Below are 27086 nucleotides of genomic sequence, written 5' to 3' on the forward strand. Positions count from 1 at the left end.
ATAGCACGTTGCTGTAAGTAAGCAGATTCTCATTCAAAGATGCAAGTTACTATGTAGGAACAAGTTTGTATAGGTATTTCAAAGATGCCCAGAACTGAGCTAAACTTGGTATGTGTCCAACTCCTAGAAATAACTTCATGCCCCATCTCCCTTACTTCCAGCTAGTAAGGATCACATAATTCCTAACAAAGTTTTGACACAGATTCCCAATTCGGGCATTCAGAACATATAGCACGTTGCTGTAAGCAAGCACATTCTCATTCAAAGTTGCAAGTTACTATGTAGGAACAAGTTTGTATAGGTATTTCAAAGATGCCCAGAACTGAGCTAAACTTGGTATGTGTCCAACTCCTAGAAATAACTTCATGCCCCATCTCCCTTACTTCCAGCTAGTAAGGATCACATAATTCCTAACAAAGTTTTGACACAGATTCCCAATTCGGGCATTCAGAACATATAGCACGTTGCTGTAAGCAAGCACATTCTCATTCAAAGTTGCAAGTTACTATGTAGGAACAAGTTTGTATAGGTATTTCAAAGATGCCCAGAACTGAGCTAAACTTGGTATGCGTCCAACTCCTAGAAATAACTTCATGCCCCATCTCCCTTACTTCCAGCTAGTAAGGATCACATAATTCCTAACAAAATTTTGACACAGATTCCCAATTCGGGCATTCAGAACATATAGCACGTTGCTGTAAGCAAGCACATTCTCATTCAAAGATGCAAGTTACTATGTAGGAACAAGTTTGTATAGGTATTTCAAAGATGCCCAGAACTGAGCTAAACTTGGTATGCGTCCAATTCCTAGAAATAACTTCATGCCCCATCTCCCTTACTTCCAGCTAGTAAGGATCACATAATTCCTAACAAAGTTTTGACACAGATTCCCAATTCGGGCATTCAGAACATATAGCACGTTGCTGTAAGCAAGCACATTCTCATTCAAAGATGCAAGTTACTATGTAGGAACAAGTTTGTATAGGTATTTCAAAGATGCCCAGAACTGAGCTAAACTTGGTATGTGTCCAACTCCTAAAAATAACTTCATGCCCCATCTCCCTTACTTCCAGCCAGTAAGGATCACATAATTCCTAACAAAGTTTTGACACAGATTCCCAATTCGGGCATTCAGAACATATAGCACGTTGCTGTAAGCAAGCACATTCTCATTAAAGATGCAAGTTACTATGTAGGAACAAGTTTGTATAGGTATTTCAAAGATGCCCAGAACTGAGCTAAACTTGGTATGTGTCCAACTCGTAGAAATATCTTCATGCCCCTTCTCCCTTACTTCCAGCTAGTAAGGATCACATAATTCCTAACAAAGTTTTGACACAGATTCCCAATTCGGGCATTCAGAACATATAGCACGTTGCTGTAAGCAAGCACATTCTCATTCAAAGTTGCAAGTTACTATGTGGGAACAAGTTTGTATAGGTATTTCAAAGATGCCCAGAACTGAGCTAAACTTGGTATGTGTCCAACTCCTAGAAATAACTTCATGCCACATCTCCCTTACTTCCAGCTAGTAAGGATCACATAATTCCTAACAAAGTTTTGACACAGATTCCCAATTCGGGCATTCAGAACATATAGCACGTTGCTGTAAGCAAGCACATTCTCATTCAAAGTTGCAAGTTACTATGTAGCAACAAGTTTGTATAGGTATTTCAAAGATGCCCAGAACTGAGCTAAACTTGGTATGTGTCCAACTCCTAGAAATAACTTCATGCCCCATCTCCCTTACTTCCAGCTAGTAAGGATCACATAATTCCTAACAAAGTTTTGACACAGATTCCCAATTCGGGCATTCAGAACATATAGCACGTTGCTGTAAGCAAGCAGATTCTCATTCAAAGATGCAAGTTACTATGTAGGAAAAAGTTTGTATAGGTATTTCCAAGATGCCCAGAACTGAGCTAAACTTGGTATGTGTCCAACTCCTAGAAATAACTTCATGCCCCATCTCCCTTACTTCCAGCTAGTAAGGATCACATAATTCCTAACAAAGTTTTGACACAGATTGCCAATTCGGGCATTCAGAACATATAGCACGTTGCTGTAGGCAAGCACATTCTCATTCAAAGATGCAAGTTACTATGTAGGAACAAGTTTGTATAGGTATTTCAAAGATGCCCAGAACTGAGCTAAACTTGGTATGTGTCCAACTCCTAGAAATAACTTCATGCCCCATCTCCCTTACTTCCAGCTAGTAAGGATCACATAATTCCTTAAAAAGTTTTGACACAGATTCCCAATTCGGGCATTCAGAACATATAGCACCTTGCTGCAAGCAAGCACATTCTCATTCAAAGTTGCAAGTTACTATGTAGGAACAAGTTTGTATAGGTATTTCAAAGATGCCCAGAACTGTGCTAAACTTGGTATGTGTCCAACTCCTAGAAATAACTTCATGCCCCATCTCCCTTACTTCCAGCTAGTAAGGATCACATAATTCCTAACAAAGTTTTGACACAGATTCCCAAATCGGGCATTCAGAACATATAGCACGTTGCTGTAAGCAAGCACATTCTCATTCAAAGTTGCAAGTTACTATGTAGGAACAAGTTTGTATAGGTATTTCAAAGATGCCCAGAACTGAGCTAAACTTGGTATATGTGTCCAACTCCTAGAAATAACTTCATGCCCCATCTCCCTTACTTCCAGCTAGTAAGGATCACATAATTCCTAACAAAGTTTTGACACAGATTCCCAATTCGGGCATTCAGAACATATAGCACGTTACTGTAAGCAAGCACATTCTCATTCAAAGATGCAAGTTACTATGTAGGAACAAGTTTGTACAGGTATTTCAAAGATGCCCAGAACTGAGCTAAACTTGGTATGTGTCCAACTCCTAGAAATAACTTCATGCCCCATCTCCCTTACTTCCAGCTAGTAAGGATCACATAATTCCTAACAAAGTTTTGACACAGATTCCCAATTCGGGCATTCAGAACATATAGCACGTTGCTGTAAGCAAGCACATTCTCATTCAAAGTTGCAAGTTACTATGTAGGAACAAGTTTGTATAGGTATTTCAAAGATGCCCAGAACTGAGCTAAACTTGGTATGTGTCCAACTCCTAGAAATAACTTCATGCCCCATCTCCCTTACTTCCAGCTAGTAAGGATCACATAATTCCTAACAAAGTTTTGACACAGATTGCCAATTCGGGCATTCAGAACATATAGCACGTTGCTGTAAGCAAGCAGATTCTCATTCAAAGATGCAAGTTACTATGTAGGAACAAGTTTGTATAGGTATTTCAAAGATGCCCAGAACTGAGCTAAACTTGGTATGTGTCCAACTCCTAGAAATAACTTCATGCCCCATCTCCCTTACTTCCAGCTAGTAAGGATCACATACTTCCTAACAAGGTTGTGACACAGATTCCCAAATCGGGCATTCAGAACATATAGCACGTTGCTGTAAGCAAGCACATTCTCATTCAAAGTTGCAAGTTACTATGTAGGAACAAGTTTGTATAGGTATTTCAAAGAGGCCCAGAACTGAGCTAAACTTGGTATGTGTCCAACTCCTAGAAATAACTTCATGCCCCATCTCCCTTACTCCCAGCTAGTAAGGATCACATAATTCCTAACAAAGTTATGACACAGATTCCCAATTCGGGCATTCAGAACATATAGCACGTTGCTGTAAGCAAGCACATTCTCATTAATGATGCATGTTACTCTGTAGCAACAAGTTTGTATAGGTATTTCAAAGATGCCCAGAACTGAGCTAAACTTGGTATGTGTCCAACTCCTAGAAATAACTTCATGCCCCATCTCCCTTACTTCCAGCTAGTAAGGATCACATAATTCCTAACAAAGTTTTGACACAGATTCCCAATTCGGGCATTCAGAACATATAGCACGTTGCTGTAACCAAGCACATTCTCATTCAAAGATGCAAGTTACTATGTAGGAACAAGTTTGTATAGGTATTTCAAAGATGCCCAGAACTGAGCTAAACTTGGTATGTGTCCAACTCCTAGAAATAACATCATGCCCCATCTCCCTTACTTCCAGCTAGTAAGGATGACATAATTCCTAACAAAGTTTTGACACAGATTCCCAATTCGGGCATTCAGAACATATAGCACGTTGCTGTAAGCAAGCAGATTCTCATTCAAAGATGCAAGTTACTATGTAGGAACAAGTTTGTATAGGTATTTCAAAGATGCCCAGAACTGAGCTAAACTTGGTATGTGTCCAACTCCTAGAAATAACTTCATGCCCCATCTCCCTTACTTCCAGCTAGTAAGGATCACATAATTCCTAACAAAGTTTTGACACAGATTCCCAATTCGGGCATTCAGAACATATAGCACGTTGCTGTAAGCAAGCACATTCTCATTCAAAGTTGCAAGTTACTATGTAGGAACAAGTTTGTATAGGTATTTCAAAGATGCCCAGAACTGAGCTAAACTTGGTATGCGTCCAACTCCTAGAAATAACTTCATGCCCCATCTCCCTTACTTCCAGCTAGTAAGGATCACATAATTCCTAACAAAATTTTGACACAGATTCCCAATTCGGGCATTCAGAACATATAGCACGTTGCTGTAAGCAAGCACATTCTCATTGAAAGTTGCAAGTTACTATGTAGGAACAAGTTTGTATAGGTATTTCAAAGATGCCCAGAACTGAGCTAAACTTGGTATGCGTCCAACTCCTAGAAATAACTTCATGCCCCATCTCCCTTACTTCCAGCTAGTAAGGATCACATAATTCCTAACAAAGTTTTGACACAGATTGCCAATTCGGGCATTCAGAACATATAGCACGTTGCTGTAAGCAAGCACATTCTCATTCAAAGATGCAAGTTACTATGTAGGAACAAGTTTGTATAGGTATTTCAAAGATGCCCAGAACTGAGCTAAACTTGGTATGCGTCCAACTCCTAGAAATAACTTCATGCCCCATCTCCCTTACTTCCAGCTAGTAAGGATCACATAATTCCTAACAAAGTTTTGACACAGATTCCCAATTCGGGCATTCAGAACATATAGCACGTTGCTGTAAGCAAGCACATTCTCATTAAAGATGCAAGTTACTATGTAGGAACAAGTTTGTATAGGTATTTCAAAGATCCCCAGAACTGAGCTAAACTTGGTATGTGTCCAACTCGTAGAAATAACTTCATGCCCCTTCTCCCTTACTTCCAGCTAGTAAGGATCACATAATTCCTAACAAAGTTTTGACACAGATTCCCAATTCGGGCATTCAGAACATATAGCACGTTGCTGTAAGCAAGCACTTTCTCATTCAAAAATGCAAGTTACTATGTAGGAACAAGTTTGTATAGGTATTTCAAAGATGCCCAGAACTGAGCTAAACTTGGTATGTGTCCAACTCCTAGAAATAACTTCATGCCCCATCTTCCTTACTTCCAGCTAGTAAGGATCACATAATTCCTAACAAAGTTTTGACACAGATTCCCAATTCGGGCATTCAGAACATATAGCACGTTGCTGTAAGCAAGCAGATTCTCATTCAAAGATGCAAGTTACTATGTAGGAACAAGTTTGTATAGGTATTTCAAAGATGCCCAGAACTGAGCTAAACTTGGTATGTGTCCAACTCCTAGAAATAACTTCATGCCCCATCTCCCTTACTTCCAGCTAGTAAGGATCACATAATTCCTAACAAAGTTTTGACACAGATTCCCAATTCGGGCATTCAGAACATATAGCACGTTGCTGTAAGCAAGCACATTCTCATTCAAAGTTGCAAGTTACTATGTAGGAACAAGTTTGTATAGGTATTTCAAAGATGCCCAGAACTGAGCTAAACTTGGTATGTGTCCAACTCCTAGAAATAACTTCATGCCCCATCTCCCTTACTTCCAGCTAGTAAGGATCACATAATTCCTAACAAAGTTTTGACACAGATTCCCAATTCGGGCATTCAGAACATATAGCACGTTGCTGTAAGCAAGCACATTCTCATTCAAAGTTGCAAGTTACTATGTAGCAACAAGTTTGTATAGGTATTTCAAAGATGCCCAGAACTGAGCTAAACTTGGTATGTGTCCAACTCCTAGAAATAACTTCATGCCCTATCTCCCTTACTTCCAGCTAGTAAGGATCACATAATTCCTAACAATGTTTTGACACAGATTCCCAATTCGGGCATTCAGAACATATAGCACGTTGCTGTAAGCAAGCAGATTCTCATTCAACGATGCAAGTTACTATGTAGGAACAAGTTTGTATAGGTATTTCAAAGATGCCCAGAACTGAGCTAAACTTGGTATGTGTCCAACTCCTAGAAATAACTTCATGCCCCATCTCCCTTACTTCCAGCTAGTAAGGATCACATAATTCCTAACAAAGTTTTGACACAGATTGCCAATTCGGGCATTCAGAACATATAGCACGTTGCTGTAGGCAAGCACATTCTCATTCAAAGATGCAAGTTACTATGTAGGAACAAGTTTGTATAGGTATTTCAAAGATGCCAAGAACTGAGCTAAACTTGGTATGTCTCCAACTCCAAGAAATAACTTCATGCCCCATCTCCCTTACTTCCAGCTAGTAAGGATCACATAATTCCTAACAAAGTTTTGACACAGATTCCCAATTCGGGCATTCAGAACATATAGCACGTTGCTGTAGGCAAGCACATTCTCATTCAAAGTTGCAAGTTACTATGTAGGAACAAGTTTGTATAGGTATTTCAAAGATGCCCAGAACTGAGCTAAATTGGTATGTGTCCAACTCCTAGAAATAACTTCATGCCCCATCTCCCTTACTTCCAGCTAGTAAGGATCACATAATTCCTAACAAAGTTTTGACACAGATTCCAAATTCGGGCATTCAGAACATATAGCACGTTGCTGTAGGCAAGCACATTCTCATTCAAAGTTGCAAGTTACTATGTAGGAACAAGTTTGTATAGGTATTTCAAAGATGCCCAGAACTGAGCTAAACTTGGTATGTGTCCAACTCCTAGAAATAACTTCATGCCCCATCTCCCTTACTTCCAGCTAGTAAGGATCACATAATTCCTAACAAAGTTTTGACACAGATTCCCAATTCGGGCATTCAGAACATATAGCACGTTGCTGTAAGCAAGCAGATTCTCATTCAAAGATGCAAGTTACTATGTAGGAACAAGTTTGTATAGGTATTTCAAAGATGCCCAGAACTGAGCTAAACTTGGTATATGTCGAACTCCTAGAAATAACTTCATGCCCCATCTCCCTTACTTCCAGCTAGTAAGGATCACATAATTCCTAACAAAGTTTTGACACAGATTGCCAATTCGGGCATTCAGAACATATAGCACGTTGCTACAAGCAAGCACATTGTCATTCAAAGTTGCAAGTTACTATGTAGGAAAAAGTTTGTATAGGTATTTCAAAGATGCCCAGAACTGAGCTAAACTTGGTATGTGTCGAACTCCTAGAAATAACTTCATGCCCCATCTCCCTTACTTCCAACTAGTAAGGATCACATAATTCCTAACAAAGTTTTGACACAGATTCCCAAATCGGGCATTCAGACCATATAGCACGTTGCTGCAAGCAAGCACATTCTCATTCAAAGTTGCAAGTTACTATGTAGGAACAAGTTTGTATAGGTATTTCAAAGATGCCCAGAACTGAGCTAAACTTGGTATGTGTCCAACTCCTAGAAATAACTTCATGCCCCATCTCCCTTACTTCCAGCTAGTAAGGATCACATAATTCCTAACAAAGTTTTGACACAGATTGCCAATTCGGGCATTCAGAACATATAGCACGTTACTGTAAGCAAGCACATTCTCATTCAAAGATGCAAGTTACTATGTAGGAACAAGTTTGTATAGGTATTTCAAAGATGCCCAGACCTGAGCTAAACTTGGTATGTGTCCAACTCCTAGAAATAACTTCATGCCCCATCTCCCTTACTTCCAGCTAGTAAGGATCACATAATTCCTAACAAAGTTTTGACACAGATTCCCAATTCAGGCATTCAGAACATACAGCACGTTGCTGTAAGCAAGCACATTCTCATTCAAAGATGCAAGTTACTAGGTAGGAACAAGTTTGTATAGTTATTTCAAAGATGCCCAGAACTGATCTAAACTTGGTATGTGTCCAACTCCTAGAAATAACTTCATGCCCCATCTCCCTTACTTCCAGCTAGTAAGGATCACATAATTCCTAACAAAGTTTTGACACAGATTCCTAATTCGGGCATTCAGAACATGTAGCACGTTGCTGTAAGCAAGCACATTCTCATTCAAAGTTGCAAGTTACTATGTAGGAACAAGTTTGTATAGGTATTTCAAAGATGCCCAGAACTGAGCTAAACTTGGTATGTGTCCAACTCCTAGAAATAACTTCATGCCCCATCTCCCTTACTTCCAGCTAGTAAGGATCACATAATTCCTAACAAGGTTTTGACACAGATTGCCAATTCGGGCATTCAGAACATATAGCACGTTGCTGTAAGCAAGCACATTCTCATTCAAAGATGCAAGTTACTATGTAGGAACAAGTTTGTATAGGTATCTCAAAGATGCCCAGAACTGAGCTAAACTTGGTATGTGTCCAACTCCTAGAAATAACTTCATGCCCCATCTCCCTTACTTCCAGCTAGTAAGGATCACATAATTCCTAACAAAGTTTGGACACAGATTCCCAATTCGGGCATTCAGAACATATAGCACGTTGCTGCAAGCAAGCACATTCTCATTCAAAGTTGCAAGTTACTATGTAGGAACAAGTTTGTATAGGTATTTCAAAGATGCCCAGAACTGAGCTAAACTTGGTATGTGTCCAACTCCTACAAATATCTTCATGCCCCATCTCCCTTACTTCCAGCTAGTAAGGATCACATAATTCCTAACAAAGTTTTGACACAGATTCCCAATTCGGGCATTCAGAACATATAGCACGTTGCTGTAAGCAAGCACATTCTCATTCAAAGTTGCAAGTTACTATGTAGGAACAAGTTTGTATAGGTATTTCAAAGATGCCCAGAACTGAGCTAAACTTGGTATGTGTCCAACTCCTAGAAATAACTTCATGCCCCATCTCCCTTACTTCCACCTAGTAAGGATCACATAATTCCTAACAAAGTTTTGACACAGATTGCCAATTCGGGCATTCAGAACATATAGCACGTTGCTGTAAGCAAGCACATTTTCATTCAAAGTTGCAAGTTACTATGTAGGAACAAGTTTGTATAGGTATTTCAAAGATGCCCAGAACTGAGCTAAACTTGGTATGAGTCCAACTCCTAGAAATAACTTCATGCCCCATCTCCCTTACTTCCAGCTAGTAAGGATCACATAATTCCTAACAAAGTTTTGACACAGATTCCCAATTCGGGCATTCAGAACATATAGCACGTTGCTGTAAGCAAGCAGATTCTCATTCAAAGATGCAAGTTACTATGTAGGAACAAGTTTATATAGGTATTTCAAAGATGCCCAGAACTGAGCTAAACTTGGTATGTGTCCAACTCCTAGAAATAACTTCATGCTCCACCTCCCTTACTTCCAGCTAGTAAGGATCACATAATTCCGAACAAAGTTTTGACACAGATTCCCAAATCGGGCATTCAGAACATATAGCACGTTGCTGCAAGCAAGCAGATTCTCATTCAAAGTTGCAAGTTACTATGTAGGAACAAGTTTGTATAGGTATTTCAAAGATGCCCAGAACTGAGCTAAACTTGGTATGTCTCCAACTCCAAGAAATAACTTCATGCTCCACCTCCCTTACTTCCAGCTAGTAAGGATCACATAATTCCTAACAAAGTTTTGACACAGATTCCCAATTCGGGCATTCAGAACATATAGCACGTTGCTGTAAGCAAGCACATTCTCATTCAAAGTTGCAAGTTACTATGTAGGAACCAGTTTGTATAGGTATTTCAAAGATGCCCAGAACTGAGCTAAACTTGGTATGTGTCCAACTCCTAGAAATAACTTCATGCCCCATCTCCCTTACTTCCAGCTAGTAAGGATCACATAATTCCTAACAAAGTTTTGACACAGATTCCCAATTCGGGCATTCAGAACATATAGCACGTTACTGTAAGCAAGCACATTCTCATTCAAAGATGCAAGTTACTATGTAGGAACAAGTTTGTATAGGTATTTCAAAGATGCCCAGACCTGAGCTAAACTTGGTATGTGTCCAACTCCTAGAAATAACTTCATGCCCCATCTCCCTTACTTCCAGCTAGTAAGGATCACATAATTCCTAACAAAGTTTTGACACAGATTCCCAATTCGGGCATTCAGAACATATAGCACGTTGCTGTAGGCAAGCACATTCTCATTCAAAGATGCAAGTTACTATGTAGGAACAAGTTTGTATAGGTATTTCAAAGATGCCAAGAACTGAGCTAAACTTGGTATGTCTCCAACTCCAAGAAATAACTTCATGCCCCATCTCCCTTACTTCCAGCTAGTAAGGATCACATAATTCCTAACAAAGTTTTGACACAGATTCCCAATTCGGGCATTCAGAACATATAGCACGTTGCTGTAGGCAAGCACATTCTCATTCAAAGTTGCAAGTTACTATGTAGGAACAAGTTTGTATAGGTATTTCAAAGATGCCCAGAACTGAGCTAAATTGGTATGTGTCCAACTCCTAGAAATAACTTCATGCCCCATCTCCCTTACTTCCAGCTAGTAAGGATCACATAATTCCTAACAAAGTTTTGACACAGATTCCAAATTCGGGCATTCAGAACATATAGCACGTTGCTGTAGGCAAGCACATTCTCATTCAAAGTTGCAAGTTACTATGTAGGAACAAGTTTGTATAGGTATTTCAAAGATGCCCAGAACTGAGCTAAACTTGGTATGTGTCCAACTCCTAGAAATAACTTCATGCCCCATCTCCCTTACTTCCAGCTAGTAAGGATCACATAATTCCTAACAAAGTTTTGACACAGATTCCCAATTCGGGCATTCAGAACATATAGCACGTTGCTGTAAGCAAGCAGATTCTCATTCAAAGATGCAAGTTACTATGTAGGAACAAGTTTGTATAGGTATTTCAAAGATGCCCAGAACTGAGCTAAACTTGGTATATGTCGAACTCCTAGAAATAACTTCATGCCCCATCTCCCTTACTTCCAGCTAGTAAGGATCACATAATTCCTAACAAAGTTTTGACACAGATTGCCAATTCGGGCATTCAGAACATATAGCACGTTGCTGCAAGCAAGCACATTGTCATTCAAAGTTGCAAGTTACTATGTAGGAAAAAGTTTGTATAGGTATTTCAAAGATGCCCAGAACTGAGCTAAACTTGGTATGTGTCGAACTCCTAGAAATAACTTCATGCCCCATCTCCCTTACTTCCAACTAGTAAGGATCACATAATTCCTAACAAAGTTTTGACACAGATTCCCAAATCGGGCATTCAGACCATATAGCACGTTGCTGCAAGCAAGCACATTCTCATTCAAAGTTGCAAGTTACTATGTAGGAACAAGTTTGTATAGGTATTTCAAAGATGCCCAGAACTGAGCTAAACTTGGTATGTGTCCAACTCCTAGAAATAACTTCATGCCCCATCTCCCTTACTTCCAGCTAGTAAGGATCACATAATTCCTAACAAAGTTTTGACACAGATTCCCAATTCGGGCATTCAGAACATATAGCACGTTACTGTAAGCAAGCACATTCTCATTCAAAGATGCAAGTTACTATGTAGGAACAAGTTTGTATAGGTATTTCAAAGATGCCCAGACCTGAGCTAAACTTGGTATGTGTCCAACTCCTAGAAATAACTTCATGCCCCATCTCCCTTACTTCCAGCTAGTAAGGATCACATAATTCCTAACAAAGTTTTGACACAGATTCCCAATTCAGGCATTCAGAACATATAGCACGTTGCTGTAAGCAAGCACATTCTCATTCAAAGATGCAAGTTACTAGGTAGGAACAAGTTTGTATAGTTATTTCAAAGATGCCCAGAACTGATCTAAACTTGGTATGTGTCCAACTCCTAGAAATAACTTCATGCCCCATCTCCCTTACTTCCAGCTAGTAAGGATCACATAATTCCTAACAAAGTTTTGACACAGATTCCCAATTCGGGCATTCAGAACATGTAGCACGTTGCTGTAAGCAAGCACATTCTCATTCAAAGTTGCAAGTTACTATGTAGGAACAAGTTTGTATAGGTATTTCAAAGATGCCCAGAACTGAGCTAAACTTGGTATGTGTCCAACTCCTAGAAATAACTTCATGCCCCATCTCCCTTACTTCCAGCTAGTAAGGGTCACATAATTCCTAACAAGGTTTTGACACAGATTGCCAATTCGGGCATTCAGAACATATAGCACGTTGCTGTAAGCAAGCACATTCTCATTCAAAGATGCAAGTTACTATGTAGGAACAAGTTTGTATAGGTATTTCAAAGATGCCCAGAACTGAGCTAAACTTGGTATGTGTCCAACTCCTAGAAATAACTTCATGCCCCATCTCCCTTACTTCCAGCTAGTAAGGATCACATAATTCCTAACAAAGTTTGGAAACAGATTCCCAATTCGGGCATTCAGAACATATAGCACGTTGCTGCAAGCAAGCACATTCTCATTCAAAGTTGCAAGTTACTATGTAGGAACAAGTTTGTATAGGTATTTCAAAGATGCCCAGAACTGAGCTAAACTTGGTATGTGTCCAACTCCTACAAATATCTTCATGCCCCATCTCCCTTACTTCCAGCTAGTAAGGATCACATAATTCCTAACAAAGTTTTGACACAGATTCCCAATTCGGGCATTCAGAACATATAGCACGTTGCTGTAAGCAAGCACATTCTCATTCAAAGTTGCAAGTTACTATGTAGGAACAAGTTTGTATAGGTATTTCAAAGATGCCCAGAACTGAGCTAAACTTGGTATGTGTCCAACTCCTAGAAATAACTTCATGCCCCATCTCCCTTACTTCCACCTAGTAAGGATCACATAATTCCTAACAAAGTTTTGACACAGATTGCCAATTCGGGCATTCAGAACATATAGCACGTTGCTGTAAGCAAGCACATTTTCATTCAAAGTTGCAAGTTACTATGTAGGAACAAGTTTGTATAGGTATTTCAAAGATGCCCAGAACTGAGCTAAACTTGGTATGAGTCCAACTCCTAGAAATAACTTCATGCCCCATCTCCCTTACTTCCAGCTAGTAAGGATCACATAATTCCTAACAAAGTTTTGACACAGATTCCCAATTCGGGCATTCAGAACATATAGCACGTTGCTGTAAGCAAGCAGATTCTCATTCAAAGATGCAAGTTACTATGTAGGAACAAGTTTATATAGGTATTTCAAAGATGCCCAGAACTGAGCTAAACTTGGTATGTGTCCAACTCCTAGAAATAACTTCATGCTCCACCTCCCTTACTTCCAGCTAGTAAGGATCACATAATTCCGAACAAAGTTTTGACACAGATTCCCAAATCGGGCATTCAGAACATATAGCACGTTGCTGCAAGCAAGCAGATTCTCATTCAAAGTTGCAAGTTACTATGTAGGAACAAGTTTGTATAGGTATTTCAAAGATGCCCAGAACTGAGCTAAACTTGGTATGTCTCCAACTCCAAGAAATAACTTCATGCTCCACCTCCCTTACTTCCAGCTAGTAAGGATCACATAATTCCTAACAAAGTTTTGACACAGATTCCCAATTCGGGCATTCAGAACATATAGCACGTTGCTGTAAGCAAGCACATTCTCATTCAAAGTTGCAAGTTACTATGTAGGAACCAGTTTGTATAGGTATTTCAAAGATGCCCAGAACTGAGCTAAACTTGGTATGTGTCCAACTCCTAGAAATAACTTCATGCCCCATCTCCCTTACTTCCAGCTAGTAAGGATCACATAATTCCTAACAAAGTTTTGACACAGATTCCCAATTCGGGCATTCAGAACATATAGCACGTTGCTGTAAGCAAGCACATTCTCATTCAAAGTTGCAAGTTACTATGTAGGAACAAGTTTGTATAGGTATTTCAAAGATGCCCAGAACTGAGCTAAACTTGGTATGTGTCCAACTCCTAGAAATAACTTCATGCCCCATCTCCCTTACTTCCAGCTAGTAAGGATCACATAATTCCTAACAGTTTTGACACAGATTCCCAATTCGGGCATTCAGAACATAAAGCACGTTGCTGTAAGCAAGCACATTCTCATTCAAAGTTGCAAGTTACTATGTAGGAACAAGTTTGTATAGGTATTTCAAAGATGCCCAGAACTGAGCTAAACTTGGTATGTCTCCAACTCCAAGAAATAACTTCATGCCCCATCTCCCTTACTTCCAGCTAGTAAGGATCACATAATTCCTAACAAAGTTTTGACACAGATTCCCAATTCGGGCATTCAGAACATATAGCACGTTGCTGTAGGCAAGCACATTCTCATTCAAAGTTGCAAGTTACTATGTAGGAACAAGTTTGTATAGGTATTTCAAAGATGCCCAGAACTGAGCTAAATTGGTATGTGTCCAACTCCTAGAAATAACTTCATGCCCCATCTCTCTTACTTCCAGCTAGTAAGGATCACATAATTCCTAACAAAGTTTTGACACAGATTCCCAATTCGGGCATTCAGAACATATAGCACGTTGCTGTAGGCAAGCACATTCTCATTCAAAGTTGCAAGTTACTATGTAGGAACAAGTTTGTATAGGTATTTCAAAGATGCCCAGAACTGAGCTAAACTTGGTATGTGTCCAACTCCTAGAAATAACTTCATGCCCCATCTCCCTTACTTCCAGCTAGTAAGGATCACATAATTCCTAACAAAGTTTTGACACAGATTCCCAATTCGGGCATTCAGAACATATAGCACGTTGCTGTAAGCAAGCAGATTCTCATTCAAAGATGCAAGTTACTATGTAGGAACAAGTTTGTATAGGTATTTCAAAGATGCCCAGAACTGAGCTAAACTTGGTATATGTCCAACTCCTAGAAATAACTTCATGCCCCATCTCCCTTACTTCCAGCTAGTAAGGATCACATAATTCCTAACAAAGTTTTGACACAGATTCCCAATTCGGGCATTCAGAACATATAGCACGTTGCTGTAGGCAAGCACATTCTCATTCAAAGTTGCAAGTTACTATGTAGGAACAAGTTTGTATAGGTATTTCAAAGATGCCCAGAACTGAGCTAAATTGGTATGTGTCCAACTCCTAGAAATAACTTCATGCCCCATCTCCCTTACTTCCAGCTAGTAAGGATCACATAATTCCTAACAAAGTTTTGACACAGATTCCAAATTCGGGCATTCAGAACATATAGCACGTTGCTGTAGGCAAGCACATTCTCATTCAAAGTTGCAAGTTACTATGTAGGAACAAGTTTGTATAGGTATTTCAAAGATGCCCAGAACTGAGCTAAACTTGGTATGTGTCCAACTCCTAGAAATAACTTCATGCCCCATCTCCCTTACTTCCAGCTAGTAAGGATCACATAATTCCTAACAAAGTTTTGACACAGATTCCCAATTCGGGCATTCAGAACATATAGCACGTTGCTGTAAGCAAGCAGATTCTCATTCAAAGATGCAAGTTACTATGTAGGAACAAGTTTGTATAGGTATTTCAAAGATGCCCAGAACTGAGCTAAACTTGGTATATGTCGAACTCCTAGAAATAACTTCATGCCCCATCTCCCTTACTTCCAGCTAGTAAGGATCACATAATTCCTAACAAAGTTTTGACACAGATTGCCAATTCGGGCATTCAGAACATATAGCACGTTGCTGCAAGCAAGCACATTGTCATTCAAAGTTGCAAGTTACTATGTAGGAAAAAGTTTGTATAGGTATTTCAAAGATGCCCAGAACTGAGCTAAACTTGGTATGTGTCGAACTCCTAGAAATAACTTCATGCCCCATCTCCCTTACTTCCAACTAGTAAGGATCACATAATTCCTAACAAAGTTTTGACACAGATTCCCAAATCGGGCATTCAGACCATATAGCACGTTGCTGCAAGCAAGCACCTTCTCATTCAAAGTTGCAAGTTACTATGTAGGAACAAGTTTGTATAGGTATTTCAAAGATGCCCAGAACTGAGCTAAACTTGGTATGTGTCCAACTCCTAGAAATAACTTCATGCCCCATCTCCCTTACTTCCAGCTAGTAAGGATCACATAATTCCTAACAAAGTTTTGACACAGATTCCCAATTCGGGCATTCAGAACATATAGCACGTTACTGTAAGCAAGCACATTCTCATTCAAAGATGCAAGTTACTATGTAGGAACAAGTTTGTATAGGTATTTCAAAGATGCCCAGACCTGAGCTAAACTTGGTATGTGTCCAACTCCTAGAAATAACTTCATGCCCCATCTCCCTTACTTCCAGCTAGTAAGGATCACATAATTCCTAACAAAGTTTTGACACAGATTCCCAATTCAGGCATTCAGAACATATAGCACGTTGCTGTAAGCAAGCACATTCTCATTCAAAGATGCAAGTTACTAGGTAGGAACAAGTTTGTATAGTTATTTCAAAGATGCCCAGAACTGATCTAAACTTGGTATGTGTCCAACTCCTAGAAATAACTTCATGCCCCATCTCCCTTACTTCCAGCTAGTAAGGATCACATAATTCCTAACAAAGTTTTGACACAGATTCCCAATTCGGGCATTCAGAACATGTAGCACGTTGCTGTAAGCAAGCACATTCTCATTCAAAGTTGCAAGTTACTATGTAGGAACAAGTTTGTATAGGTATTTCAAAGATGCCCAGAACTCAGCTAAACTTGGTATGTGTCCAACTCCTAGAAATAACTTCATGCCCCATCTCCCTTACTTCCAGCTAGTAAGGATCACATAATTCCTAACAAGGTTTTGACACAGATTGCCAATTCGGGCATTCAGAACATATAGCACGTTGCTGTAAGCAAGCACATTCTCATTCAAAGATGCAAGTTACTATGTAGGAACAAGTTTGTATAGGTATTTCAAAGATGCCCAGAACTGAGCTAAACTTGGTATGTGTCCAACTCCTAGAAATAACTTCATGCCCCATCTCCCTTACTTCCAGCTAGTAAGGATCACATAATTCCTAACAAAGTTTGGACACAGATTCCCAATTCGGGCATTCAGAACATATAGCACGTTGCTGCAAGCAAGCACATTCTCATTCAAAGTTGCAAGTTACTATGAAGGAACAAGTTTGTATAGGTATTTCAAAGATGCCCAGAACTGAGCTAAACTTGGTATGTGTCCAACTCCTACAAATATCTTCATGCCCCATCTCCCTTACTTCCAGCTAGTAAGGATCACATAATTCCTAACAAAGTTTTGACACAGATTCCCAATTCGGGCATTCAGAACATATAGCACGTTGCTGTAAGCAAGCACATTCTCATTCAAAGTTGCAAGTTACTATGTAGGAACAAGTTTGTATAGGTATTTCAAAGATGCCCAGAACTGAGCTAAACTTGGTATGTGTCCAACTCCTAGAAATAACTTCATGCCCCATCTCCCTTACTTCCACCTAGTAAGGATCACATAATTCCTAACAAAGTTTTGACACAGATTGCCAATTCGGGCATTCAGAACATATAGCACGTTGCTGTAAGCAAGCACATTTTCATTCAAAGTTGCAAGTTACTATGTAGGAACAAGTTTGTATAGGTATTTCAAAGATGCCCAGAACTGAGCTAAACTTGGTATGAGTCCAACTCCTAGAAATAACTTCATGCCCCATCTCCCTTACTTCCAGCTAGTAAGGATCACATAATTCCTAACAAAGTTTTGACACAGATTCCCAATTCGGGCATTCAGAACATATAGCACGTTGCTGTAAGCAAGCAGATTCTCATTCAAAGATGCAAGTTACTATGTAGGAACAAGTTTATATAGGTATTTCAAAGATGCCCAGAACTGAGCTAAACTTGGTATGTGTCCAACTCCTAGTAATAACTTCATGCTCCACCTCCCTTACTTCCAGCTAGTAAGGATCACATAATTCCGAACAAAGTTTTGACACAGATTCCCAATTCGGGCATTCAGAACATATAGCACGTTGCTGTAAGCAAGCACATTCTCATTCAAAGTTGCAAGTTACTATGTAGGAACCAGTTTGTATAGGTATTTCAAAGATGCCCAGAACTGAGCTAAACTTGGTATGTGTCCAACTCCTAGAAATAACTTCATGCCCCATCTCCCTTACTTCCAGCTAGTAAGGATCACATAATTCCTAACAAAGTTTTGACACAGATTCCCAATTCGGGCATTCAGAACATATAGCACGTTGCTGTAAGCAAGCACATTCTCATTCAAAGTTGCAAGTTACTATGTAGGAACAAGTTTGTATAGGTATTTCAAAGATGCCCAGAACTGAGCTAAACTTGGTATGTGTCCAACTCCTAGAAATAACTTCATGCCCCATCTCCCTTACTTCCAGCTAGTAAGGATCACATAATTCCTAACAGTTTTGACACAGATTCCCAATTCGGGCATTCAGAACATAAAGCACGTTGCTGTAAGCAAGCACATTCTCATTCAAAGTTGCAAGTTACTATGTAGGAACAAGTTTGTATAGGTATTTCAAAGATGCCCAGAACTGAGCTAAACTTGGTATGTCTCCAACTCCAAGATATAACTTCATGCCCCATCTCCCTTACTTCCAGCTAGTAAGGATCACATAATTCCTAACAAAGTTTTGACACAGATTCCCAATTCGGGCATTCAGAACATATAGCACGTTGCTGTAGGCAAGCACATTCTCATTCAAAGTTGCAAGTTTCTATGTAGGAACAAGTTTGTATAGGTATTTCAAAGATGCCCAGAACTGAGCTAAATTGGTATGTGTCCAACTCCTAGAAATAACTTCATGCCCCATCTCTCTTACTTCCAGCTAGTAAGGATCACATAATTCCTAACAAAGTTTTGACACAGATTCCCAATTCGGGCATTCAGAACATATAGCACGTTGCTGTAGGCAAGCACATTCTCATTCAAAGTTGCAAGTTACTATGTAGGAACAAGTTTGTATAGGTATTTCAAAGATGCCCAGAACTGAGCTAAACTTGGTATGTGTCCAACTCCTAGAAATAACTTCATGCCCCATCTCCCTTACTTCCAGCTAGTAAGGATCACATAATTCCTAACAAAGTTTTGACACAGATTCCCAATTCGGGCATTCAGAACATATAGCACGTTGCTGTAAGCAAGCAGATTCTCATTCAAAGATGCAAGTTACTATGTAGGAACAAGTTTGTATAGGTATTTCAAAGATGCCCAGAACTGAGCTAAACTTGGTATATGTCCAACTCCTAGAAATAACTTCATGCCCCATCTCCCTTACTTCCAGCTAGTAAGGATCACATAATTCCTAACAAAGTTTTGACACAGATTGCCAATTCGGGCATTCAGAACATATATCACGTTGCTGCAAGCAAGCACATTGTCATTCAAAGTTGCAAGTTACTATGTAGGAAAAACTTTGTATAGGTATTTCAAAGATGCCCAGAACTGAGCTAAACTTGGTATGTGTCGAACTCCTAGAAATAACTTCATGCCCCATCTCCCTTACTTCCAACTAGTAAGGATCACATAATTCCTAACAAAGTTTTGACACAGATTCCCAAATCGGGCATTCAGAACATATAGCACGTTGCTGCAAGCAAGCACATTCTCATTCAAAGTTGCAAGTTACTATGTAGGAACAAGTTTGTATAGGTATTTCAAAGATGCCCAGAACTGAGCTAAACTTGGTATGTGTCCAACTCCTAGAAATAACTTCATGCCCCATCTCCCTTACTTCCAGCTAGTAAGGATCACATAATTCCTAACAAAGTTTTGACACAGATTCCCAATTCGGGCATTCAGAACATATAGCACGTTGCTGTAAGCAAGCACATTCTCATTCAAAGTTGCAAGTTACTATGTAGGAACAAGTTTGTATAGGTATTTCAAAGATGCCCAGAACTGAGCTAAACTTGGTATGTGTCCAACTCCTAGAAATAACTTCATGCCCCATCTCCCTTACTTCCACCTAGTAAGGATCACATAATTCCTAACAAAGTTTTGACACAGATTGCCAATTCGGGCATTCAGAACATATAGCACGTTGCTGTAAGCAAGCACATTTTCATTCAAAGTTGCAAGTTACTATGTAGGAACAAGTTTGTATAGGTATTTCAAAGATGCCCAGAACTGAGCTAAACTTGGTATGAGTCCAACTCCTAGAAATAACTTCATGCCCCATCTCCCTTACTTCCAGCTAGTAAGGATCACATAATTCCTAACAAAGTTTTGACACAGATTCCCAATTCGGGCATTCAGAACATATAGCACGTTGCTGTAAGCAAGCAGATTCTCATTCAAAGATGCAAGTTACTATGTAGGAACAAGTTTATATAGGTATTTCAAAGATGCCCAGAACTGAGCTAAACTTGGTATGTGTCCAACTCCTAGTAATAACTTCATGCTCCACCTCCCTTACTTCCAGCTAGTAAGGATCACATAATTCCGAACAAAGTTTTGACACAGATTCCCAATTCGGGCATTCAGAACATATAGCACGTTGCTGTAAGCAAGCACATTCTCATTCAAAGTTGCAAGTTACTATGTAGGAACCAGTTTGTATAGGTATTTCAAAGATGCCCAGAACTGAGCTAAACTTGGTATGTGTCCAACTCCTAGAAATAACTTCATGCCCCATCTCCCTTACTTCCAGCTAGTAAGGATCACATAATTCCTAACAAAGTTTTGACACAGATTCCCAATTCGGGCATTCAGAACATATAGCACGTTGCTGTAAGCAAGCACATTCTCATTCAAAGTTGCAAGTTACTATGTAGGAACAAGTTTGTATAGGTATTTCAAAGATGCCCAGAACTGAGCTAAACTTGGTATGTGTCCAACTCCTAGAAATAACTTCATGCCCCATCTCCCTTACTTCCAGCTAGTAAGGATCACATAATTCCTAACAGTTTTGACACAGATTCCCAATTCGGGCATTCAGAACATAAAGCACGTTGCTGTAAGCAAGCACATTCTCATTCAAAGTTGCAAGTTACTATGTAGGAACAAGTTTGTATAGGTATTTCAAAGATGCCCAGAACTGAGCTAAACTTGGTATGTCTCCAACTCCAAGATATAACTTCATGCCCCATCTCCCTTACTTCCAGCTAGTAAGGATCACATAATTCCTAACAAAGTTTTGACACAGATTCCCAATTCGGGCATTCAGAACATATAGCACGTTGCTGTAGGCAAGCACATTCTCATTCAAAGTTGCAAGTTTCTATGTAGGAACAAGTTTGTATAGGTATTTCAAAGATGCCCAGAACTGAGCTAAATTGGTATGTGTCCAACTCCTAGAAATAACTTCATGCCCCATCTCTCTTACTTCCAGCTAGTAAGGATCACATAATTCCTAACAAAGTTTTGACACAGATTCCCAATTCGGGCATTCAGAACATATAGCACGTTGCTGTAGGCAAGCACATTCTCATTCAAAGTTGCAAGTTACTATGTAGGAACAAGTTTGTATAGGTATTTCAAAGATGCCCAGAACTGAGCTAAACTTGGTATGTGTCCAACTCCTAGAAATAACTTCATGCCCCATCTCCCTTACTTCCAGCTAGTAAGGATCACATAATTCCTAACAAAGTTTTGACACAGATTCCCAATTCGGGCATTCAGAACATATAGCACGTTGCTGTAAGCAAGCAGATTCTCATTCAAAGATGCAAGTTACTATGTAGGAACAAGTTTGTATAGGTATTTCAAAGATGCCCAGAACTGAGCTAAACTTGGTATATGTCCAACTCCTAGAAATAACTTCATGCCCCATCTCCCTTACTTCCAGCTAGTAAGGATCACATAATTCCTAACAAAGTTTTGACACAGATTGCCAATTCGGGCATTCAGAACATATATCACGTTGCTGCAAGCAAGCACATTGTCATTCAAAGTTGCAAGTTACTATGTAGGAAAAACTTTGTATAGGTATTTCAAAGATGCCCAGAACTGAGCTAAACTTGGTATGTGTCGAACTCCTAGAAATAACTTCATGCCCCATCTCCCTTACTTCCAACTAGTAAGGATCACATAATTCCTAACAAAGTTTTGACACAGATTCCCAAATCGGGCATTCAGAACATATAGCACGTTGCTGCAAGCAAGCACATTCTCATTCAAAGTTGCAAGTTACTATGTAGGAACAAGTTTGTATAGGTATTTCAAAGATGCCCAGAACTGAGCTAAACTTGGTATGTGTCCAACTCCTAGAAATAACTTCATGCCCCATCTCCCTTACTTCCAGCTAGTAAGGATCACATAATTCCTAACAAAGTTTTGACACAGATTCCCAATTCGGGCATTCAGAACATATAGCACGTTGCTGTAAGCAAGCACATTCTCATTCAAAGTTGCAAGTTACTATGTAGGAACAAGTTTGTATAGGTATTTCAAAGATGCCCAGAACTGAGCTAAACTTGGTATGTGTCCAACTCCTAGAAATAACTTCATGCCCCATCTCCCTTACTTCCAGCTAGTAAGGATCACATAATTCCTAACAAAGTTTTGACACAGATTCCCAATTCGGGCATTCAGAACATATAGCACGTTGTTGTAAGCAAGCACATTCTCATTCAAAGTTGCAAGTTACTATGTAGGAACAAGTTTGTATAGGTATTTCAAAGATGCCCAGAACTGAGCTAAACTTGGTATGTGTCCAACTCCTAGAAATAACTTCATGCCCCATCTCCCTTACTTCCAGCTAGTAAGGATCACATAATTCCTAACAAAGTTTTGACACAGATTCCCAATTCGGGCATTCAGAACATATAGCACGTTGCTGTAAGCAAGCAGATTCTCATTCAAAGATGCAAGTTACTATGTAGGAACAAGTTTGTATAGGTATTTCAAAGATGCCCAGAACTGAGCTAAACTTGGTATGTGTCCAACTCCTAGAAATAACTTCATGCTCCACCTCCCTTACTTCCAGCTAGTAAGGATCACATAATTCCGAACAAAGTTTTGACACAGATTCCCAATTCGGGCATTCAGAACATATAGCACGTTGCTGTAAGCAAGCACATTCTCATTCAAAGTTGCAAGTTACTATGTGGGAACAAGTTTGTATAGGTATTTCAAAGATGCCCAGAACTGAGCTAAACTTTGTATGTGTCCAACTCCTAGAAATAACTTCATGCCCCATCTCCCTTACTTCCAGCTAGTAAGGATCACATAATTCCTAACAAAGTTTTGACACAGATTCCCAATTCGGGCATTCAGAACATATAGCACGTTGCTGTAAGCAAGCACATTCTCATTCAAAGTTGCAAGTTACTATGTAGGAACAAGTTTGTATAGGTATTTCAAAGATGCCCAGAACTGAGCTAAACTTGATATGTGTCCAACTCCTAGAAATAACTTCATGCCCCATCTGCCTTACTTCCAGCTAGTACGGATCACATAATTCCTAACAAATTTTGACACAGATTCCCAATTCGGGCATTCAGAACATATAGCACGTTGCTGCAAGCAAGCACATTCTCATTCAAAGTTGCAAGTTACTAGGTAGGAACAAGTTTGTATAGGTATTTCAAAGATGCCCAGAACTGAGCTAAACTTGGTATGTGTCCAACTCCTAGAAATAACTTCATGCCCCATCTCCCTTACTTCCAGCTAGTAAGGATCACATAATTCCTAACAAAGTTTTTACACAGATTCCCTATTCGGGCATTCAGAACATATAGTACGTTGCTGTAAGCAAGCACATTCTCATTCAAAGATGCAAGTTACTAGGTAGGAACAAGTTTGTATAGGTATTTCAAAGATGCCCAGAACTGAGCTAAACTTGGTATGTGTCCAACTCCTAGAAATAACTTCATGCCCCATCTCCCTTACTTCCAGCTAGTAAGGATCACATAATTCCTAACAAAGTTTTTACACAGATTCCCTATTCGGGCATTCAGAACATATAGCACGTTGCTGTAAGCAAGCACATTCTCATTCAAAGATGCAAGTTACTAGGTAGGAACAAGTTTGTATAGGTATTTCAAAGATGCCCAGAACTGAGCTAAACTTGGTATGTGTCCAACTCCTAGAAATAACTTCATGCCCCATCTCCCTTACTTCCATCTAGTAAGGATCACATAATTCCTAACAATGTTTTGACACAGATTGCCAATTCGGGCATTCAGAACATATAGCACGTTGCTGTAAGCAAGCAGATTCTCATTCAAAGATGCAAGATACTATGTAGGAACAAGTTTGTATAGGTATTTCAAAGATGCCCAGAACTGAGCTAAACTTGGTATGTGTCCAACTCCTAGAAATAACTTCATGCCCCATCTCCCTTACTTCCAGCTAGTAAGGATCACATAATTCCTAACAAAGTTTTGACACAGATTGCCAATTCGGGCATTCAGAACACATAGCACGTTGCTGTAAGCAAGCACATTCTCATTCAAAGATGCAAGTTACTATGTAGGAACAAGTTTGTATAGGTATTTTAAAGATCCCCAGAACTGAGCTAAACTTGGTATGTGTCCAACTCCTAGAAATAACATCATGCCCCATCTCCCTTACTTCCAGCTAGTAAGGATCACATAATTCCTAACAAAGTTTTGACACAGATTCCCAATTCGGGCATTCAGAACATATAGCACGTTGCTATAAGCAAGCACATTCTCATTCAAAGATGCAAGTTACTATGTAGGAACAAGTTTGTATAGGTATTTTAAAGATGCCCAGAACTGAGCTAAACTTGGTATGTGTCCAACTCCTAGAAATAACTTCATGCCCCATCTCCCTTACTTCCAGCTAGTAAGGATCACATAATTCCTAACAAAGTTTTGACACAGATTCCCAATTCGGGCATTCAGAACATATAGCACGTTGCTGTAAGCAAGCACATTCTCATTCAAAGATGCAAGTTACTATGTAGGAACAAGTTTGTATAGGTATTTTAAAGATGCCCAGAACTGAGCTAAACTTGGTATGTGTCCAACTCCTAGAAATAACTTCATGCCCCATCTCCCTTACTTCCAGCTAGTAAGGATCACATAATTCCTAACAAAGTTTTGACACAGATTGCCAATTCGGGCATTCAGAACATATAGCACGTTGCTGTAAGCAAGCACATTCTCATTCAAAGTTGCAAGTTACTATGTAGGAACAAGTTTGTATAGGTATTTCAAAGATGCCCAGAACTGAGCTAAACTTGGTATGTGTCCAACTCCTAGAAATAACTTCATGCCCCATCTCCCTTACTTCCAGCTAGTAAGGATCACATAATTCCTAACAAAGTTTTGACACAGATTCCCAATTCGGGCATTCAGAACATATAGCACGTTGCTGTAAGCAAGCACATTCTCATTCAAAGTTGCAAGTTACTATGTAGGAACAAGTTTGTATAGGTATTTCAAAGATGCCCAGAACTGAGCTAAACTTGGTATGTGTCCAACTCCTAGAAATAACTTCATGCCCCATCTCCCTGACTTCCAGCTAGTAAGGATCAAATAATTCCTAACAAAGTTTTGACACAGATTCCCAATTCGGGCATTCAGAACATATACAACGTTGCTGTAAGCAAGCACATTCTCATTCAAAGATGCAAGTTACTATGTAGGAACAAGTTTGTATAGGTATTTCAAAGATGCCCAGAACTGAGCTAAACTTGGTATGTGTCCAACTCCTAGAAATAACTTCATGCCCCATCTCCCTTACTTCCAGCTAGTAAGGATCACATAATTCCTAACAAAGTTTTGACACAGATTCCCAATTCGGGCATTCAGAACATATACAACGTTGCTGTAAGCAAGCACATTCTCATTCAAAGATGCAAGTTACTATGTAGGAACAAGTTTGTATAGGTATTTCAAAGATGCCCAGAACTGAGCTAAACTTGGTATGTGTCCAACTCCAAGAAATAACTTCATGCCCCATCTCCCTTACTTCCAGCTAGTAAGGATCACATAATTCCTAACAAAGTTTTGACACAGATTCCCAATTCGGGCATTCAGAACATATAGCACGTTGCTGTAAGCAAGCAGATTCTCATACAAAGATGCAAGTTACTATGTAGGAACAAGTTTGTATAGGTATTTCAAAGATGCCCAGAACTGAGCTAAACTTGGTATGTGTCCAACTCCTAGAAATAACTTCATGCTCCACCTCCCTTACTTCCAGCTAGTAAGGATCACATAATTCCGAACAAAGTTTTGACACAGATTCCCAATTCGGGCATTCAGAACATATAGCACGTTGCTGTAAGCAAGCACATTCTCATTCAAAGTTGCAAGTTACTATGTAGGAACAAGTTTGTATAGGTATTTCAAAGATGCCCAGAACTGAGCTAAACTTGGTATGTGTCCAACTCCTAGAAATAACTTCATGCTCCACCTCCCTTACTTCCAGCTAGTAAGGATCACATAATTCCGAACAAAGTTTTGACACAGATTCCCAATTCGGGCATTCAGAACATATAGCACGTTGCTGTAAGCAAGCACATTCTCATTCAAAGTTGCAAGTTACTATGTAGGAACAAGTTTGTATAGGTATTTCAAAGATGCCCAGAACTGAGCTAAACTTGGTATGTGTCCAACTCCTAGAAATAACTTCATGCCCCATCTCCCTTACTTCCAGCTAGTAAGGATCACATAATTCCTAACAAAATTTTGACACAGATTCCCAATTCGGGCATTCAGAACATATAGCACGTTGCTGTAAGCAAGCACATTCTCATTCAAAGTTGCAAGTTACTATGTAGGAACAAGTTTGTATAGGTATTTCAAAGATGCCCAGAACTGAGCTAAACTTGGTATGTGTCCAACTCCTAGAAATAACTTCATGCCCCATCTCCCTTACTTCCAGCTAGTAAGGATCACATAATTCCTAACAAAGTTTTGACACAGATTCCCAATTCGGGCATTCAGAACATATAGAACGTTGCTGTAAGCAAGCACATTCTCATTCAAAGCTGCAAGTTACTATGTAGGAACAAGTTTGTATAGGTATTTCAAAGATGCCCAGAACTGAGCTAAACTTGGTATGTGTCCAACTCCTAGAAATAACTTCATGCCCCATCTCCCTTACTTCCAGCTAGTAAGGATCACATAATTCCTAACAAAGTTTTG

The sequence above is a fragment of the Diceros bicornis genome, chromosome 11, assembly GCF_020826845.1.
Source record: "Diceros bicornis minor isolate mBicDic1 chromosome 11, mDicBic1.mat.cur, whole genome shotgun sequence".
Classification (NCBI taxonomy): domain Eukaryota; kingdom Metazoa; phylum Chordata; class Mammalia; order Perissodactyla; family Rhinocerotidae; genus Diceros; species Diceros bicornis.